The sequence below is a fragment of the Astyanax mexicanus genome, chromosome 6 (genome assembly GCF_023375975.1).
Source record: "Astyanax mexicanus isolate ESR-SI-001 chromosome 6, AstMex3_surface, whole genome shotgun sequence".
In the NCBI taxonomy this organism is placed as follows: Eukaryota; Metazoa; Chordata; class Actinopteri; order Characiformes; family Acestrorhamphidae; genus Astyanax; species Astyanax mexicanus.
The window spans coordinates 48,265,060-48,272,477 of record NC_064413.1 but is presented as its reverse complement, the minus strand read 5'-3'; the positions used below and the strand labels follow the sequence as shown (position 1 = coordinate 48,272,477).

The 7,418-nt window shown below is 36.5% G+C and overlaps 1 protein-coding gene across 1 annotated transcript in view; it reads left to right on the top strand.

Annotated features, from left to right (window-relative positions):
- Positions 1-368: 368 nt before the first annotated feature.
- LOC107197132 (uncharacterized) overlaps positions 369-7,418 on the top strand; it is a 180,286-nt gene continuing 173,236 nt past the window's right edge. The window contains exons 1-2 of the mRNA XM_015602810.3: positions 369-523; positions 2,319-2,411. The gene's annotated coding sequence lies outside the window, so the exon portion shown is untranslated. The remainder of the gene's footprint in view (positions 524-2,318; positions 2,412-7,418) is intronic.

Genomic DNA, 7,418 nt, shown 5'->3' with positions numbered 1-7,418 from the left:
AACAAACTGTGGAGCGTCACACACACACACACGCACACACAAACACACACACACACACACACACACACACCATCCAGTGTATTATTCACACACTCTGTCTATCTCTCTCTCTACACACACACACACACACACACACTCACACAAACATAATCTGAACACACTCTCTCCCAATACCAACACACACTGTGCTGCATACTGACATTACTTACTAATTTGCAATATATAATATAAATAATGATAAATAATATAATTATTTTACTTATCAAGAAAAGTGCATTTACTAAAGAACACAGCACAAAACACAAATCCATGCAGTTTCTAGACTGTTGTTACGAGGTAGCTGTGGTATGCAGGTGCTTTCCATAATCTAAATAAATATTTGTGTGTATTTCTGTAGGGGAGTAATGACTAATATCAATATATGTGTGATAAACAAATTCCACACCAGAGGGAAGACTGGCTCAGGGAACCCAGTGGAGCTGGACTGAGGAGCTGCTACAGAGGTTTAATTCTGCATCAAAATGTGAGTAACAAGTTACTTTTACAAGTGTAAGTTAAAGTTACACACAGTTAAATAGCCAGCTAGTAATATACTCAACACAGACACTTAACTAACCTAGCTAACTTACCAATAATAACGCTCAGTAAAACAGTTCTGTGTTTGGACTCTTATTTTTGTCAGTAAAACTGAAACTTCTGTGGACATTTAACTAGTTACCTAGCTAGGCCAGATAGGTTAGCTATCAATAATAATGGTCAGTAAAACAACAAATGCTGTTTTTTTTTTTTTCATTTTGGTCAGTAAAACAGAAAATGTAGTGTAGGACATTTAATTAACTAGCTAAGCTAGCTGGCATTAGCTATCACTAATAATGGTCATTAAAACAGCAAATGCTGTGTTTGGACACTTAACTAGCTTGGTTAGCTAGCTTCTATTAACAGTTGTCAGTAAAACAGCAAATCCTGTGTTTGACTCTTATTTTTGTCAGTAAAAGAGAAAATAAATTAAATGTTTGGACTCTTATTTTTGTTAGTAAAACAGAAAATAAATTAAATGTTTGGATTCTTATTTTTGTCAGTAAAACAGAAAGTAAATTAAATGTTTGGACTCTTATTTTTGTCAGCAAAACAGAAAATAAATTAACTTAAATGTTTGGACTCTTATTTTTGTCAGTAAAACAGAAAATGCTGAGTTTGGACATTTAACTAGCTAGGTTAGCCAGCTTAGTTAGCTACCAATACCAATTTTTATTTTTTTGGTCAGCAAAACTGCATATGCTGTGTTTGGACATTTAGCTAGGTTAGCTACCACTAACACTGGTCAATAAAAGAGAAAATCTGTTTGGACATTTACCTAGTTAGCTACCAATAATACTGGTCAATAAAACATAAATTTCTGTGTTTGGACATTTAATTAGCTAAGCTAGCTAGCATTAGCTACGAGTAATAATGGTCAGTAAAACAGAAAATGCTGTGTTTGGACTTTTATTTTTTTATTTAAACAACAAATGCTGTGTTTTGAACATTTAGCTAAGCTAGCTAGCTACCAAAAATAATGGTCAGTCAAACAGCAAATGCTGAGTGCGGACGTTTAGCTAGGTTAGCTACCAAAAATAATGGTTAGTGAAACAGCAAATCCTGTGTTTGGACTCTTATTTTTGTCAGTAAAACTGTAAATGCTGAGCTTGGACATTTAGCTAGGTTAGCCAGCTTAGTTAGATACCAATACCAATGGTCAGTAAATGCTGTCTTTTTTTTTGGTCAGCAAAACTTCAAATGCTGTGTTTGGACATTTAGCTAGGTTAGCTACCACTAACAATGGTAAATAAAACAGAAAAATCTGTTTGGACATTTACCTAGTTAGCTACCAATAATAATAACACGTTTTGTTTTTAATTGAAACAACAAATGCTGTGTTTTGAACATTTAGTCAAACAGCAAATGTTGGGTGCGGACATTTAGCTAGGTTAGCTACCAAAATGAATGGTTAGTGAAACAGCAAATCCTGTGTTTAGACTCTTATTTTTGTCAGTAAAACAGAAAATGCAGGCTTTTGCCCAGCCACATCCTTCCGTCTAGCCACAGGCTTCTGCCTATTCACAGGCTATCCTTGTTCCTTTTTCATATTTTGCATTGATGTTGTTGAAAAGGTACAATTTAACAAACTTGAATATACCGGTAAATAAAATCCCATTGTGATGATCTCATATTATTATTTCATTTTACACTTAAAGAACATCCTCTGTGTTAAGAGGATCACATGGAATTAATCTCAAATAATCACAGCAAACTGATTAACATTTTGTTTTCTATTTCAGCAGGACTTGGGACATCACAGAGTCAAACTCAAGAGGCGGGACTTCTTCCAACCTGTGAAACCTGCATGAGTTCCAATCAAGCTCTTTAATCAGGTAAGCCTTTTTACAGTGAGCCATAAACTAGTATCAGTGCACTGTTTCACAGTTACTCCACAATGTATGGACTTTGCCTTGTTTTACTGTTCTCCAGATTTGTTAACTATCACAGTTACAGCCACATGAACACAGTTTTTTTTAATCAAAATATCACAGTTCTTGTAAATAAGGTCAGTTGATAGGCTGTTGCTACATGGTTGCTGTGATATTCCAGGTGCTTCCCATGGTGCTATAGTGCTTTTAACTTTGGTGCTATGGTGTTGCTAAGTAGTCATATGCTGGCTTTAGTTGTTTTTTTAAGTGGTTGCAATGCTGTTGCGAAAAGGCTGATATTGTGTCGCTAAATGGTTGATTCGGTATCCCAGGTGGTTGCTATGGTGTTGCTAACTGGTGGTTGCAACATGGTGAGTAGCAACAAAATGTTTGTAAGTAACAGTAAGGGATTTGTTTATTCGAAAAAAGTAAAAAAAGCGTAATAAAAATAATAAATAAAACGTCTAATAGGCTGAAATAAATACTAAATATTTTAGAGTTGAACAAACCCAAGTCAAATGTTGTTTATCAAGGTATTTATTAAGTATTTTGTGGAGAAGTCAATTTTGGCTCAAGCATGGACCTCAAGCACGGACTGAAATGACAATTTATAAGCATACATTTTTAAACATTAGTTCCCAGAAATCATTAAGCTCTAGAACTATATTTATAATAACTATAAGGACCACTGTGGGCTCCCTCCACTGAAACAGTCTTGTAGTTATTGTAATGCAAATCTGCTGTCCTAGCTGATAGACTACATTTGTGGTTGAAACACTTTTTAAACTTTTTTTCTAAGCTGCGGCTTTAAGGAACATTGTGCTGATATGCCTGTTTGTATCTGTTTTCCTGTTTGTCTGGGTGATGAACTTGTGGCCTGATGTGCTGGTGGTCTGTGAGTGGGCAGTGCTGGGCAGTAGAGGAGTCACTGTGAGAGAATGTGGTGAGCTCAGACCTCAGGCATGCGTCCATCGCCCAAAACCTTGGCCTGTCTGCCAGTCATTCACTCACTCACTCGCTCACTCCCCTCACACACTCTCAAGGAGGACAGGCCTGTCACACTGAACCACAGAGGGGCTTCAGTAGTCCATTCTCTTCTTTCACTGTGTTCGGTTGAGATATAACCACAGGCAGCAGGAGGGAGTCCTCCCACATACCTGCAATGTTTATTTGAGCAACATTTGAGGACAGAACAGAGTAATATGCTCTAAAAAAAGGTATTTTTGAGTTGTGGTAACTGCTGACAGAATTACGTTGATCCAACACATTCTTGTGTGTGGTTCATTTTTCAGCCATAGCAAAATACATTTTAAACAATATGAACTGCATGTAAAGAGTTGTTAATTTTTCAATTAGATTAATTCAGCACAATACTTACAAGACTGTCTATCTGTCAAGTAGGATTGTGCCATATCGTATAAAACGCAATAATATCGGCAACACTTTTGAATATCGTGAACGATATTATACCCCTAAATATCATGCCATATCAACCACCCCTTATTATCACATCAGGGTACTACTTTTTTGCTGTTTTTAGCAAAAGAAAAATTCACACTGTTCTCATTTCCCATTATATATCTATTAGAGACTAGATTATTTCTGTCCAGTATAATTTATTTTACTTTAGTCCTGAATATATGGAGATACTTGGAGTGGATTATTAATATCATGATATTCTGATGTTCAGGATGTTCTGTTAGAAATCTGATAAAATTCTTCTATTTTTTAATATTTCAGTTAGGGTTTTGTTATATCGCCAAGAATACTGTTTTGGTGAAAATATCATGAAACATTGTGATATTATTTTAGGGCCATATCGCCCACCCCTACTATCAAGTAATAGGTATCAATGACAAAAAGTTTTGCATTAGTAAGTGAGTGGCCATTTCCAGCAGCAGAGAAAATGGAATCTAGCTCTTATAGCCTTTAACACTGAGGGCAGACAATTCTACCGTAATGTATTTTACAATTGAACGCATAGGGGAAGGTAGCCTGGGTTAAGCAAAATATATATGCATAAGATTGTCCCAGGGGGTGTTGTACTCATGACAGTTGCACTACCCAAATATAAGCCATAAATTACCATATTTTATTGATAGGACTTACCACAGATTACAGTCAGTTAGTGTAAATCAACTGACTAAATTCACCTGAACTCAAAACATGCCAAAAGGTTGATCTTGCACAAATGAACTGAGCATCAGCTCAGTGTTTCAGCAATTCATATTTGAGATAGTTCGACTTAATTAGCTTAAGTGGGCCTACGTTTCTGTGCTATTTAAGGTAAGTTAATAGGGCAAAGAGAGAGACAGAGAGAGAGAGAGTGAGTCTTATATACAGTAATATAACAGTAGGGAGTGATGCAAGCCGAAACAGAATGATACAGATAGTGAGAGAGGGTGTGTGTGTGTGAATGAGAGAGAGAGAGAAACAGATAGATAGACAGGGAGAGAGAGTTAGTATGTTAGGAAGGCAGCCGTACACACATTCCATTAAGCAGTAAATATTGACTGAGCAGCGGACAACTGGTTTCTATTGCAAGGCAAACAAAGGCATTGTTCTGCTGTAGGGGCCATGTGGGAGAGTATGTGTGTCCGTGTGTGTGTGTGTGGTGTACAGATTGTGCTGATAGGAGATAAATGGTCAGTCCATTTTGCAGCCTATCACTGCCAAACCCGACCACAGAGCAGACGCCCAGTGACTTTTGGTCCGTAGTGGGCGCAGCTGTTTGGGTGTTACTGGCTTACATAAGTATTACAGTCTCATGAAAAATTGCAACATTGATCACTTACAGACTTACAGATTTCTAAAATGTGTTTGTATGAACACACAATATGCCCACACATTTTACGACACCCCTTCTAATGAATCTACTTTATTCAGCTACTGCACCCACTGTTGACACACTCCTGCCTAGTCCTCGCAGAGAACAGCAACAGATTATGACTCTGTGGAGCAGATAAACAAGAACCTATTCCATCCAATACTTTTGGGATGAGTAGGAGATGAGTTGGGGTGGGGATCATCCAACATCCTGACATCATCTTCACTTATGTCGCTGAATGCACTCAAATCCTCACAGCAATGCTTCAGAATTTGGTATAATGGTCCCTAACCCTGGTCACGGAGCACTCACAAACATATGGGGGATTAAAACATATGCCCTGTACTAAAAAAAATGAATACAGTTCTAGAAAAAAAAATATTTTGCTTTTTGTAGGTTTATGTTTGAGTAAAATGAACATTGTTGTTTTATTCTATAAACTATGGACAATCGTTCTCCCAAATCCCAAATAAAAATATTGTCATTTAGAGCATTTATTTGCAGAAAATGACAAATGGCTGAAATAACAAAAGAGATTCAGAGGTTTCAGACCTCAAATAATGCAAAGAAAACAAGTTCATATTCGTAAAGATTTAAGAGTTCAGAAATCAATATTTGGTGGAATAACCCTGGTTTTTAATCACAGTTTTCATGCATCTTGGCATGTTCTCCTCTACCGGTCTTACACACTGCTTTTGGATAACTTTTTGCCACTCCTGGTGCAAAAATTCAAGCAGTTCAGTTTGGTTTGATGGCTTGTGATCATCCATCTTCCTCTTGATTATATTCCAAAGGTTTTCCAGAGCTGTATATGTAAAAACACACAACTTGTATATTGTAATTTAATTATAAAGTGTATTAATCAATATTACAACTATTTACTTAATAGGAATATGTTTGTTTATGCTAAATTACATTGCAAATGTGTATGTGTTTGTTTGTGTGTGTGTGTTAGTGTGTGTGTGTGTGTGTTGCCCTGTGAAGGACTGGCACCCAACCAGAAAGAATCAGATAAGAAAATATATGGATGGATTAATATTGAAATACAGAATCATTTTATTAGATGTTGCTATGGATAATACCTCTATAGTCCATAGTTTACAAGGTTATTACATTAATAAACATTAAAAGAAATAATAAAAAAGGCCTCCTAACTTATTCAGGTCTGTCATAAAATGTCCATTTATTAGAAGAAGGTTTCAATTAAATAAATAAATAAAACTATCCATCCAGGTTTTTATCTTTTAATAGTCCGGCTGTCAGGTTGCTGGTTACACCCCTATTACTCAACCCTGTACACTGAGCTACTAAACACAGCCTTATTTTATCATCTGGAGCCCTGCCAGCTTTACAACTCCTGCCTGTGTTTCTTTAAGGTGTGGCATTTCTGAGCGTAGACCGTCGCCCTGCCCGCGGATTAGTCTGTACAGAACAACCTGGCCTTGCGCCATGTTGGTTTCAGACATGCCGGTTTCCGCCCACTTCCTGTGATGAAACTCTGATGGATGATGACTTTACCCAGTGTTACACCACACACACATACGTATTACACACACTCTGCATTACACACCAATGCATCACAACACTGGCTTTTCCCAATGCTGGACAAACATTTTTTCCGTGTTCTTTACACTCTTAAAAACAGAGGTACGATATGAGTACTTTTTTGTACTCAAAGTTACTCTCTTCCTAATTGTACCCTCAAAGGTACATTATTGGTCTACAGGGTCAGATTTGTTCCCTCTGAAGTACAAAAGTCTTTTCTAACAGCTATAATACAGATTTGTACCATTTAACCAGCCAAAGGGTACATTCAGTTTTCTGTATCACTGTACTAAAAAACTATATATTTTAATTGCACATTTTTTTTATTTGAAAGCCAGACAATTTTCGACCATCACGTTTTTGAGCAATATTCAGTTTATGATAATGTTTATAATCTTTATAATATTTACTGGCACAAAAACCATGGGTACAAAAAAGGACTTTCACTGAAAGGTACTTTTTTTGTACTTCAATATAAGGTAGAGCCCCAGCGACAAGCGTTGTACTCTTTTAGGTACAAATCTGTACTTATTTTTCTTAGTGTGTATGCAGATTTAAATATTTTCTAAATACCACTGTACAGTATTAATTTAGTCATT